Raw genomic sequence first — 14,232 nt, forward strand, 5'->3', positions numbered from 1 at the left:
AAGAGACAAAATGAGAACTAGAAGCCTTGATATAAAGACTTAGGTAATATCTCTCTAAAAGGAGATTTTCAGAAACCCAAAGTCATTTATTAGAATGAAAATGAATTTGGCAGAAAGTACACTGGCCCACCTGGAAGTCAGAGATCTGAGTTTTATTTGGCCACCGCCACGGATTCACCACGCAATCCCTCATATATCCCATTATCTCCCTGGATGAGAGTTTACTTATCTTTAAAATGAAATGATGGAACTAAGGGCTCACGAATATTCCATCAGCCCTGACATGCTCTGATCAGGGTACTATCATTCTTACCAGTGTCGCAGAGACTGTCACCTGCTTCCTCCAACATCCATTTTTTCCCTTCCTCCTTAGAAACAAATCTTGATACTTTTAACAGGGCATAATTTGTCCTGGAATAAAAGAGAACATTTCTCAGTTTTCTTGTAGCATGGTGTGGTCATGTAACAGATCACATCATGGAACTAAGGTCATGGAACTAAAAAAAAAAAAAAAAAAAAAAAAAAAAAAAAAAATAGAAGCAAATGAGTTGGCATGGGACTTTGGGAAGCTAACTGAAGCTTTTTCCTCCTTTAGGTCCAAGACTCAGATGCGCTGGCTTAAGCCAGAGAATCACCTTGGACATGAACTGACGTTGAGAATGGAAGCCATTGCCTAGATGACAGAACAAGGGCAACATCCTGGGTCTCCCTAATGATACCACAGAGTCACCATATATGTCCTGGTGGCCTGTTCTGTGCTGCTTGTACATGAGAGAGAAGTTCACATCTCTCTTCTTTAGGCAATGACATTTTTTTTTTTCTGTTAAAGGCAGCTATATTGAATTCTAATTGATGCAGTCAATAAAATGTGATTACTCGTTGTTGTAAAATAACTACAACTACCAATTATTTTGCACTTAGTAGATGCCAGACACAGTGCTAAGTGTTTTATGGACATTGCTTGATTTGATTTGCACAACGAGAATACTTATGAGTTAGGTATTATTATCTATAATTTACAAATGGGGAAATGGGAGCTTAGAAATATTAAAGAGTATCTACAAGGCCATGTAGCTTATGTGACAGAGCCTAGATTCTAAACCAGATTGGGATGATTCCAAAACTTATTTTCTCAATCAATATCACCAGTTTAATGCAGTCATTATTCCCTGTGGGTCAAAGATGCACAAAGAGCACAGTGTTAGCTAGTATTTCAAGAAAGCCTTATACAATTGTCAAGACATAGACAACATTAAATGCAATCTATTCCCTGAACAAAATGAGGAGACAAAGATCCATCATGGTTACTATAACACTGATAATAACCGTCCCCAAACCTTACCTACCTAGGTCATCAAACATTTTACCTTTACGAGGTCAAACATAGAAAGTAACATTATCTAATAGTAAAGATTCTGTTGGGGATTAAATATGACGATGTACAGAAAGTGTGTAGTAGAGTACCAGGTTCACAATAGGTGCTCAATAAATGGTATCTTGTAGCATTATTATTTAAAAGATCCATAGTGATGTTGTGAAAACTTGGGAGAGTCAGAAATATTAGGTTCAAATACAACCTCTGCAACTTGGTGATTATGTGGATACAGTCCAGTCATTTAATTTTTTGGCATGTAGTTTCCTAAGGAATGGGTTACTTATCTTACAGAATTGTGATCGAGGACAGCGTCTCCCTTCCCGATGGCCGACATGTTTCAGAATCCCAGCAAATGGAAACATTAATATTTACTATTGTCCTCACAGGATTTAAATCAACTTATTTGCCAACAGTTCTTTTCTTGGAGGTGGGGGTGTCGCCCAACTCCCATGGGAGAGTGTTTGCTGTGGGTGTGGCTGCACTACAGCAACGTGTGTCTGGAATTAAGAGGCTACTGAGGTTGGCTTCAGCTGGAGGCTGCCGGCTGCAGTACATCCTGTGGCAAGGCGGCACCCTGGGCCCTTCTGCTGGGCCTGCCTGACTGCTTTGCAGTTCAGGTTTGTCTCGTTCAATTTTTGTTTCTGTATATGAGATGGTCTCCTTTCTACCTTTGCACTATAGCCAAGGCCATTCCAACCTCGGTGGGGCAGCGGGAAGACTTTGGGGTCCTTGTGGGAAACAGAGCGTAACTGCTGTGGGAGAGAAGGACCAGGCCAGCTGTGACCGTACACAGAGGGCACCCCATGTGACAGCACTGTCATGTATTTGTTGCTCGTTCTCTTGGCAAATCTTCACTTTGTTGAGAAACTTGTTTCATAGAAATCAAATAAGAAAATAATACAGAGTGAAAACAAGGCTTTTCTTAGGTAAATAACACTTACTTAATTCCTTCTGACACTAACAATTTATTTAGAACGCTATTAGAAGTTCTAAAGTTATTAAGTTATTAAGTCAAAACCTCGTGCAAAGTTCTAAACTAGTAAAAAAAACAAAAACAAAAACAAAAAAACCATTTTCCCGTCTCCCCTTCCTCCTTTCCCCTCCATGCCAGGTGTTTATCTCAGGTCTAAATATCCATAATACCACTTTTTCTTCCATTTTAAAATTCCCAAATTTGTCCTCTTCGCTGATGGAAAAAAGGGTGACTCTAAACTCCTGCTTCTAGGCTGCTAGGGATTAGATGGAATGCACTGGAAGCCTGGAGAGGACAGGTGACTACTGACTCTACCCTTGCACATCACAGCTCTCCTCTCTCAACCTACTGCCCCAGGAAAGGCATGCTTTGCCTGTGTGGGAGGGAGCTGAGAAAGTCTGAGCCATCCACAACCGACCATCTGAAATCACTTTCCCAGGGAGCCGAAGACGCACATGGCCAGACACTGCTCTGCTTTTCAAAGAGTGAGTCCTCTCTTGTTTCCTAACTGCCACTTAAAAACTCCAGACAAAAATTAAACTGTTGATACATGCAACCGAGCCTTAGCATGGAATAACTTCTTTCAAAGAGATAGCAGTTTTTTGGGGGTGGGGGTGGGTGGGTTGCTAAATTGTGATGTGAAATCAAGGTCAATTTTCTTTGATAATAAATATGTATAAATCAGAAAGGCTGATAATACTACAACAGGAAAAGAATGTAGAGCATTTGGGGGCTTAATTGTGCTTCCATTCTTTTTTACAACTGTGTACTTTGAAGGAAAACGCCAAGTTCTGTTTAGGTCTTTTGTTGAAAATAATTTCCAAAGACCTACCTTACCTGAGTCTTTCTCCTGCTTTGCTTTTCTATTACCATTAGAATTACCCTGCCGGGTATTAGAATTAGAATTAGAATCAGAATAAGAATTGTGCCCCTGCCGGGATATCACAAACAGCAGTGGTGTTTGCTTACTTCTAGCCCATTGCACATCTTCTTTAACCTAGAATTAACCATGTTTTATTTAAATCATCAGTGAATTAACCAAACTGCAAAAAGAATATTTTAATCTCTGTTCAATGGGTTTTCTCTGATCTAGAAAAAAATATGCTTTATGATGGAACTCATGAAAACTAATACATGGGGTGTCTGAGCGGCTCAGCTTGTTAAGCAACCGACTCTTGATTTTGGCTCAAGTCATGATATCGTGGTTTGTGAGTTCGAGCCCCCCATCGGGCTCTGAACTGACAGCATGGAGCCTGCTTGGGATTCTCTGTCTCCCTCTGTCTCTGCCTCACTCCCTCTCTCTCTCTCCCTCTCTGTCAAAAAATCAAAATCAAAATCAAAATCAAATCAAATCAAATAAACAAACTTAAAAAAAGAAAACCAATATTTATCTCTGGCTTTCCTCTGCTCTAAATGTTGTGTGACTTTTAAGGCATTCAAAGATTTCTAAGCCAGTTTATACCTTGACTTTTCTTAGAACTCTATAGTTTCTTTTGTGGTATCTGAAGACTGACCTGGGCATAGAGTTTCTGTGCGCATGCAAAAAGCATGAGCGCCAAGACCAGAAACCAAAGTCCACACGCCTGTCTTCCCGTGGCAACTTCTGCCCCCCACACTGGGCCCACGTCACAGCCCCTGGGGTTCCAAGTGAGCAAATGGGAGCCTTGCTTTCTTTTTGCTCCTGGGCATGAGTTGGTTGTGGTCACAGTCACACAGTCATCCTCACTGGGGTCACCTTTCCCCCTCCGGACTATGTCCCCAGGTCTCCTCGCTTCCTGGCCCCTTCTTTCCCTTCTGCCTCAGTTTCCCAACATGCTCCTGGTCTTTAAAGAGCCCAATGGTTATGACTCCCAAGGAAGTCAAATGACTAACATGTACGCTATAATATCTTTTGAGTGAGATGGCAAATATGGGAGAGAGAAGGGTTAAAGATTTACCTTGGACAAAACTCAACTTTGGAATTTTCATACATTTGTTTATATATTAGCTCCTGTCTACATGGGTGAAGGTAAGGGAGAGGAAGGGAGGGGCTGGTGGCCAGGAGAACAGAGGGAGCGAATCCTGCAGAGTTGCTTTCTGCAGCAGCTCAGAGGCCTGGGATCTGGGCTAGGCTGGGCGGCCAGCTAGCTCCTCCTTCAGACAGACAGTCTCCTCCACTCCCTCCTTCTCAGCTCTGGCCCTTACATCAGAGAGTGTGGAGTAAGCATTTTCTCTCACTGCCGGGGGGCATTTACGAAACTGGCTCGTTCTCCACACACCCCACCCCGCCCCCAACAACCCCGCCTATTTTTTTTAATCACAAACTGGAGTGAGGGGAAATACTCATTGTTGGGAAGTTAGATCTTCTCACAAGGTCAGTTTGTGCCTATTACCCAATGAGAAGAGAACAATTTGAGCAAATGATCACATTTAATTAGAAAAAGAATGAGGCTTAGCTCATAATGACAATGGGCAATTTGAGTAATTAAAATTATTTTAGAAAAGCATTGATTTCTTCTAAATTAAAATATGCCCAGAAGCTATATATATATATATATATATATATATATATGTGTGTGTGTGTGTGTGTGTGTGTGTATATATTCAGATAACTTTTTTGTTATTCAGTCTTTCTCATTTTAAACCACTTGTGAACTGACTTTTCCATTTATGCAAGAGGATGTTCTATATCTCAGAATAATAATTGAAAATGCCCCCATAAATACTTTAAATTTATGAGGTTCTCACTGGCTAAACTACAATTCCTTTAGTGTAACAGCTGAAGAAAAGCATAGAATTCTAGAGAAAACAGTTCTTGGCTTTAACTTCTTTATGTTCAGCAGCCTTATTATTGTCAAAATTCCCCAAATTAAAATGCAAAACTCCGCTTCTTGGCTGGGCTCGGTTACTTAACCTTAATAAAATATAAGAGTCTGTTTCATTAATCGGAAACATACCAGACACAGTGCATGAATTTTATCTTCCACTCTGTCCTTTGTATTTCAGAATGATGATAATAATAATAATAAAAATCCTAGGATTTGGCAGCCAGACAATTGTGTTCTCTTTGTTTCTATCATGTTCCTATGTAAAATGAATTTCTCAGACAGACTAAATGCCTTAAGGGGCAAAAATTCCAATGATCCTCTCCCCTGGAAATCTTTAAAAATAGAATAAACTTTCATTTGTCTGGGTGTGGTTTAAGCACCGTCTGTCTTTGGCAGAGGGATGGTTTAGTTGACCTACTGATGTTGCTTTAAGCTGCATGATCACTTAGGGGGAGAATTTTCCTTTAATCCTTGCCAGATTCAATTTATCACAACAATGCATGCTCTTACAGATGTAGTAAAACAAAAAAGGGGGTGCAATCTTCTTTTCCCCTGTAAAGTAATAAAACAATTTCTCAAATTTGAGAAACTAAGATTAAATCAAGAAAATGTCTGATTTGTTTCCCCCTCTTCAAACTTCTACTGAAAGATAGTGAAATATGATAAATAGCATGCTTTTTAAGACAAGATGTTTTCAAACAACTGGACCAAATCAACAAAACGGAACCATATGCTTCATGAAGACCACCTTCATATTCCTCACAGGAACCTGAAGCTGGGCATCTGGACAGAGGTGGGGGGAGGCACTGACCATGCCAAGGGGTGCTGATGGGCACTGACAGAATGGGGAGTGGGAGAGGGCTGGGGAAAGTGCTTTCACAGATACGGAACCACCAGTGTCAGCCCAGGCCCTTGTTATATGTGCGTCATGTGCCCTCCTGTTGACCGCCCAGACACTCTGTGGACAGCCACAAATTCCCCAGAAGGCCAACTGCACCCCCCCCCCCAAACCCTTGCACCTGGAATCATTATATAATGAAAGTTTCCACTTTCCTCAGAAACACCAAGGGAAAAAAATAGTGTTATTATGTCAGTACGTTGCTCATTAACACATATACACACACGGAGGCCTAAGAGTGGGTCAGTTTTTTAAAACTATTATTTATAGTCAAATTCTAAGTCAAATGTATTCAAGTGTTCACCAATTCCTTCTCTCTCTCTCTCTCTTTTAAACTTTATTTTGAGAGAGAGAGAGAGAGAGAGAGAGAGAGAGGCAGAGAGACAGGGAGACAGAATCCCAAGCAGGCTCTGTCCTCAGGGTTTGATCTCAAGAAGGGTGAGATCATGACCTGGCAGAGATCAACAGTCAGACGCTTAACCAACTGAGCCACCCAGGCACCCCTTTTTCTTTCTCTTTCAAGAGAGAAGCCAAAGTTTGTTTTTAACCATCAAGCTTTATTTAGGTATTATTTCCTTATCTGAAAATACACCCGTTGTATGTGTGGAGATCAATGTTTTTTAGTGAATTTATAAAACTGTGTAATCATCACTACACCCCAGTTTTAAAATGTTTTCCTGCACTTCAATAAGTTCCTCATGTCCATTTGTAGTCAATCGCCTCTCCGATCCCCAGCCCCAGGCCAAGCACTGACTGCTTTCAGCTCTACAGATATGCTTGTTCTAAAAATTTTATCCAAAAATTGTTTCTTGGCCTTTCGGCTAAGATCATGTGTAAAAATTTTACACAAATCAAATAATACAACAGGGGGTCTTTTTTTGAATGCCTCTTTCACTTAGATGATTTTGATGTTCACCTGTGTTGTATATGTGTCAGTAGCTGATGCCTTTTTATTGCTGAACAGTATGAACAGTATGCCAATGTATAGATATACAGCATTGCTTTTGTTATCAGTTCACTAGTTGGTAGACATTTGGGCTTCTGATTTTGGATTACCATGAATACGCTGCTGCGAACATTCAGTTGCAAGCTTTGTGCAGATTTAAGTTTACACTGTTCTTGGGTAGATAGCCAAGAGTGGAATTTTTATTCCAGATGCTAAGTGTATATTTAACTTTTTAAAAGAAACATTGCTTTCCAAAGTGATCGCATCATTTTACATTCCCTTCCGCAATGTATGAGGATTCCAATTGTTCCTTGTCAACACTTGTTATTATCTGAATTTTGATTAGAGCCATTCTAGAGTGCGTGAAGTTATGTCTTACTATGATTTTGCTTTGCATTTACCTAAAGATTTATGATGTTAAGCATCTTTCCAAATGCTTACTGGATATTTTTTATATTTTCTTTGGGCAAATGTCTATTCATATCCTTTACCCATTTTTAAATTGGGTTGTTTGTTTTAAAGTTTTATTTTTTATTTGAGAGGGACAGAAGCAGTATGAGCGGGGAGGGGCAGAGAGAGAGGGAGAAAGGGAATCCCAAGCAGGCTCTGTGCTGCTGACTCAGAGCTTGATGTGGGGCTTGAACCCATGGAACCGTGAGATCATGACCTGAGCCAAGACCGAGTTGGACGCTTGACAGACTGAGCCACCCAGCCACCACAGGGTTGTTTGGTTTTTTTATTATGAGTTGTAGATGTTGTCAACTGAAAGGAAGGCACTCAGGGTAGGTTAGTAAATGCTTTATTCATTGCCTTAGTAAGAACACAGCCCAGGAAACAGTCCTTCGCATTGCTCTGAAGAATAGCTCTGGAGTTATAGGGGATTATATGTGAACAGGGGAATGGGGTTTACACGCCTGCAAACACTTCTCCAAATATTTGTGTGTCACAAGGCATACGGTTTGGTTGATAAAATTAAGGTTTACTGATTTCCACAGAGACATGTGTAAGACCCCTAGGTGAGCTTAATAAATTATGTTTCTATCATAATTGATTATTCAAAAATATCATTTGCATGCCTCTGCTTAACTGATTTTCCAGTTCTTCCTGTTATGTTTTTAAGTTTTTATTTTTAATTCCAGTTAGTTAACACACAGTATTATATTAGCTTCAGGTGTATAATACACTAATTTAACACTTCCATACATCACCCTGCATTCATCACAGGTGCACTACTTAATCCCTATCACCTAGTTCACCCATGCCCCCCACCCACCTCCCTCCCTTCTGTCAACCTTTGTTCTCTACAGTTAAGAGTCTCTTGGTTTGCCTCTCTCTTTTGTTTCCCCTTTCCTTGTTTTGTTTTTTAAATTCCACATATGAGTGAAATGATATGGTATCTGTCTTTCTCTGACTGACTTATTTTGTTTAGCAATATAATCTCCAGCTCTGTGTCATTATAAATGACAATATTTCATTCTTTATGGCTGAATTATATTGCATTATATAATGCATTGATAGGCATTCTTCTTTTGTTGTTGTTGTTGAAGTTTCCTTTTTCTTAATAATTTATTTATTTTTTAATTTACATCCAAGTTAGTTAGCATATAGTGCAACAATGATTTCAGGAGTAGATTCCTTAATGCCCCTTACCCATTTAGCCCATCCCCCCTCCCACAACCCCTCTAGCAACCCTCTGTTTGTTCTCCATATTTAAGGGTCTCTTATGTTTTGTCCCCCTCCCTGTTTTTATATTATTTTTGGTTCCCTTCCCTTATGTTTACCTGTATTGGATCTTAAAGTCCTCATATGAGTGAAGTCATATGATTTTTGTCTTTCTCTGACTAATTTCACTTAGCATAATACATTCTAGTTCCATCCACGTGGTTGCAAATGGCAAGATTTCATTCTTTTTGACTCCCAAGTAATACTCCATTGTATATATATACCACTTCTTCTTTATCCATTCATCCATCGATGGACATTTGGGCTCTTCCCATACTTTGGCTATTGTCGATAGTGCTGCTATAAACATTGGGGTGCATGTGCCCCTTCGAAACAGCACACCTGTATCCCTTGGATAAATACCTAGTAGTGCAATTGCGGGGTTGTAGGGTAGTTCTATTTTTAATTTTTTGAGGAACCTTCATACTGCTTTCCAGAGTGGCTGAACCAGTTTGCATTCCCACCAGCTGTGCAAAACAGATATTTCTCTGCATCCTTGCCAACATCTGTTGCTGCCTGAGTCGTTAGTGTTAGCCATTCTGTCAGATATGAGGTGGTATATCTCATTGCCACCACTTCTTCTTTACCTATTCATCAGGTGATGGAAAGTATGGCTGTTTCCATCATTTGGCTATTGCAGATAATGCTACTATAAACATGTACATCTATCCCTTTGAATTTGCATTTTTGTATTCTTTAGGTAAATACCTGGTAATGCAATGGCTGTATCACAAGGAAGTTCTATTTTTAACTTTTTGAGGAACCTCCACACTGTTTTCCAGAATGGCTGCACCAGTTTGCATTCCCATGAACAGTGCAATAGGGTTCCCCTTTCTCCACATCCTCACCAACATCTGTTGTTTCTTGTGTTGTTGATTTTAGCCATTCTAACAGGTTGGGGTGGTATCTTATTGTGGTTTTGACTTGTATTTCTCAGATGATGAGTGACATTGAGCATCTTTTCATGTATCTGTTAGCCATTTGGCTGTATTCTTTGGAAAAATGTCTATTCATGACTTCTGCACATTTTTTAATTGGATTATTTGTTTTTGGGTGTTGAGTTTTATAAGCTCTTTACATATTTTGGATAGTAATCCTTTATTGAATATGCCATTTGCAAATATCTTCTCCAATTCTGTAGGCTGCCTTTTAATTTTGTTGATGTTTCCTTCCCTGTGCAGAAGCTTTTTATCTTGATTATGTCCTAATAATTTATTTCGTTTTGGTTTCCCTTGCCTCTGGAGACATACCTAGAAAGAAGTCAGTAAGGCTGATGTCAAACAGGTTGCTGCCTGTGTTCTCCTATAGGATTTTTATGTTTTCATGTCTCACATTTAGGTATTTAATCCATTTTGAATTTATTTTTGCGTCTGGTGTAAAAAAGTGGCCCAGTTTCATTCTTTTGCATGTAACTGTCCAATTTTCCCGACATCATTTTTTGAGGAGACTTTTTCCCATTGGATATTCTTTCCTTCTTTGTCAAAGAGTTATTGCTATAGGTTCATTTCTGGGTTTTCTATTCTGTTCTATTGATCTAGCTGCCTTTTCCCCCCCATACCATACTGTTTTGATAACTACAGCTATGTAATATAACTTGAAGTTGGGAATTGTGATGCCTCTAGCTTTCTTTTCTTTTTCAAGATGGCTTTGGCTATTTGGGGTCTTTTGGGTTCCATACAAATTTTAGGATTGTTTGTTCTAGCTCTGTGAAAAATGCTGTTGGTATTTTGATAGGTACTGCATTAAATGTGTAGATCTCTTTGGGAAATATAGATATTTGAACAATATTTGTTCTTCCAATCCACGAGCATGGAATGTCTTTCCATTTCTTTGTGTCCTCTTAAATTTCTTTCATCAGTGTTTTATAGTTGTCAGAGTACAGGTCTTTCACCTCTTTGGTTAGGTTTATTCCTTGGTATCTGATTTGTTTTTGGTGCAACTAAAAATGAGTTTGATTCCTTAATTTCTCTTTCTGCTGCTTCATTATTGGTGTATAGAAATGCAACAGATTTCTGTATGTGGATTTTGTATCCTGAAACTTTATTGAATTCCTTTATCAGTGCTAGTAGGTTTTTGGTGGAATATTTCAAGTTTTCTATATAGAGTATCATGTCATCGGCAAATAGTGAAAGTTTTACTTCTTCCATACAGATCTGGATGCTTTTTATTTCTTTGTGTTATCTGGTTGCTGTTGCTAGGACTTCCAGTACTGTGTTGAATAATAATGGTGAGAGGGAACATCCTTGTCTCGTTCCCCACTGTAGAGGAAAGCTCTCAGTTTTTCCCCACTGAGGATGATATTAGCCATGGGTTTTTCATACACGGGCTTTATATGTTGAGGTATGTTCCCTCTAAACTTACTTGGATGAGGGGTTGTTTTTTTTTTAATCACAAATCGATGTTGTACTTTGTCAAATGCTTTTTCTGCATCTATTGAAATGGTCATATGGTTCTTATCCTTTCTTGTATTAATGTAGTGTATTATGTTGATTGATTTGTGAATATTGAACCACTCTTGCAACTCAGAAAGAAATCCCACTTGATCATGGTGAATGATTTTTTAATGTATTGTTGGATCCAGTTTGCTACAATTTTATTGACAATTTTTGCATCTGTGTTCATCAGGGATATAGCCTGTAGTTCTCTTTTTTAGTAGTCTTTACCTGGTTTTGGTATCAGGGTAATGCTGGCCTCATAGAATGAATTTGGAAGTTTTTCTTCCTTTTCTTTTTGGAATAGTTTGAGAAAAATAGGTATTAACTCTTCTTTAAATGTTTGGTAGAATTCGCCTCTTAAGCCATCTGGCCCTGGAATTTTGTTTGGAGGTTTTTTGATTACTCATTCAATTTATCTGCTGGTTTATGGTCTGTTCAGGTTTTCTATTTCTTCCTGTTTAACTTTCATAATTCATATGTTCTAGGAATTTATACATTTCTTCCAAGTTATCCAATTTGTTGGTATCTAGTTTTTCAAAGTATTCACTTATAATTGTTTGTATTTCTGTGAGTGTTGGTTGTTATTTTTCCTCTTTCATTTGTAATTTTATTTATTTGGGTATTGTCTCTTTTTCGACAAGTATGGCTAGAGGTTTATCAAATTTATTATTTTTTTCAAAGAACCATCTCCTGGTTTCATTGATCTGTTCTATTTTTTGTTTGTTTTTTTGTTTTAGTTCCAATATGATTTATTTCTGCTCTAATATTTATTATTTCCTTCCTTCTGCTGGCTTTAGGCTTCGTTTATTGTTCTTTTCTTGCTTCTTTAGGTATAAGGTTAGGGCGTTTATTTGAGATTTTTCTTTCTTCTTTAGGTAGTTCTGTGTTGCTATATACTTTCCTCTTAGGACCACTTTTTTTCTGCATCCCGAAGGTTTGGGCCATTGTATTTTTTAAAATTTTCTTCTTTGATTTCCTGTTGATCTATTCATTGTTTACTAGCATGTTGTTTAACCTCCATGTATTTGTGGTCTTTCCAAATTTTTTCTTGTGGGTGACTTCTCATTTATAGCATTGTGATCAGAAAAATTTGAATGGTATGATTTCAAGTTTTTGGTATCAGGGTAATGCTGGCCTCATAGAATGAATTTGGAAGTTTTCCTTCCTTTTCTTTTTGAGGCCTGATTTGTGACCTAATATATGATCTATTCTGGAGAATGTCCCATGAGTACTTGGGAAAAATGTGTATTCTGTTGTTTTAGTTAGAATGTTTTGAATATATCAGGTCCAGTGTGTCATTAAAAGCCATTGTTTCCTTCTTTGTTTTCTGTTTAGATGATCTGTGCATTGATGCAAGTGGAGTGTTAAAGCCCTCTACTATTATTGTATCAGTATCAATTTGTTACTTTATGTTTATTATTGTTTTATATATTTGGGGGCTGCCATGTTGGGTGAAAAAATATTTACAGTTGTTAGATCTTCTTGTTGGATTGTCCCTTTTATTATGGTGTAATGCCCTCCTTTATCTCTTGTTACAACCTTTGTTTTAAAGTCTAGTTTGTCCAATGTAAGTATTGCTTTCTTTTGCATTCATTAGTGTGACAGACGTTTCCCCATCCCCTCACTTTCAGTCTGCAGGTGTCTTTCAGTCCAAAATGAGCCTCTTGTAGGCAGCATATAGATATGTCTTCTTTTTTGTCCATTCTGACACCCTATGTCTTTTGATTAGAGCATTTAGTCCACTTTTGATTAGAGCATTTAGTAATTTAGTAATTACTGATTTATATTTACTGTCATTTTATTACTTGTTGTTTCTGAACATTTTCTGTAATCCTTTCTTGTCTTTGTTAGTTTTAGTCTCTCCTTTGCACTCAGTGAGTTCCCTTTAATATTTCTCGCGGGGCTGGTTTAGTGGTCATGAACTCCTTTAGTTTTTGTTTATCTAGGAAACTCTTTATCTCTCCTTCTATTCTGAATGATGGCTTTGCTGGACAGAGTATGCTTGGTTTTTTTCTATTCAGCAGATTCAGATTTTTCCTATTCAGCACTGTAAATATATCAAGCCATCCCCTTCTGGCTTGCCATGTTTCTGTTGAGAAATCTCCAGTAAGCCTTATGGGTCTTCCCTTGTAAGTCAAGGATGGCTTTTGCCTTGGTGCTTTTAAGATTTTTTTCTTTTTCACTATGTTTTGCAAATTTACTTATAATATGTCTTGGTGTTGACCTGCTTTTGTTGATTTTGATGGGAGTTCTCTGTGCCTCCTCGATCTGGATATCTGTTTCCTTCCCCACATTAGAGAAGTGTTCAGCTATTACATCCTTAAGTAATTTTCTGCCCCCTTTTATTCTCTCTTCTTCTTCTGGGATTGTCATTACATTTGATAGAGTCACTGACTTCCCTAAGTCTATTCTCATGTTCCATAATTCTTTCTCTCCTTTGTTCAACTTCATTATTCTCCATTATTTTGTCTGCTAGGTCACTAATTTGTTCCTCTGCTTCTTCCAGCCTGCTCTTCATTGTATCAAGACTGTTTCCAATCTCATTTTTTAAACTCTTTTATCTCTGTGGTAAGGGTATCCCTGATTTCTATCCTTTCTCAAGCCCAGTGAGTATCCTTATAATTGTTGCTTTAAATTCTCCATCAGGCATGTTACCATATCTATTTTGCTTAGATCTCTGGCCATGGCCTAATCTTATCCTCTCATTTGGGATAAATTCCTCCATCTTGGCATTTTGTCTAGGTCTCTGCCTTCATCTGTGTATTAGAAAAGACAGTTATGTTTTCTGCTGTTCAACATAATGTCTTTATGAAGAAGAGCTCATGTAGTGTCCACAGCCTGGCACTTCAGGGAGTGTCTCTGGTGTGTGCTGCCTGCACTCTGCTGTTGTGTTGTGGCTTCTCTGTCCTTCAGGCTGGTCGTCTGCAGAGGCTCTCCTCGCCTGTTGTGGGCAGTGTTTGGTCCTTGGCCTGAGTGTGGTGAGCTTTAACTAGGTGTACTCTGGTCTGCTTGTGAAGTGATATCTGATACTACTTTCAGGAGAACTAAGGCCCTGCAGAACTCTCTGGTTGGGAGA

The 14,232-nt window shown here is 38.6% G+C and overlaps 1 long non-coding RNA gene across 2 annotated transcripts in view; it reads right to left on the reverse strand.

Annotated features, from left to right (window-relative positions):
- The window catches only part of LOC122217413, a 144,385-nt gene that overhangs the window by 12,888 nt on the left and 117,265 nt on the right, over window positions 1-14,232 (reverse strand). For both annotated transcript variants that reach the window (XR_006201476.1, XR_006201477.1), the window contains one exon: window positions 314-411. This is a non-coding gene — a long non-coding RNA (uncharacterized LOC122217413). The remainder of the gene's footprint in view (window positions 1-313; window positions 412-14,232) is intronic.

The sequence above is a fragment of the Panthera leo genome, chromosome B1 (genome assembly GCF_018350215.1).
Source record: "Panthera leo isolate Ple1 chromosome B1, P.leo_Ple1_pat1.1, whole genome shotgun sequence".
Taxonomy (NCBI): Eukaryota; Metazoa; Chordata; class Mammalia; order Carnivora; family Felidae; genus Panthera; species Panthera leo.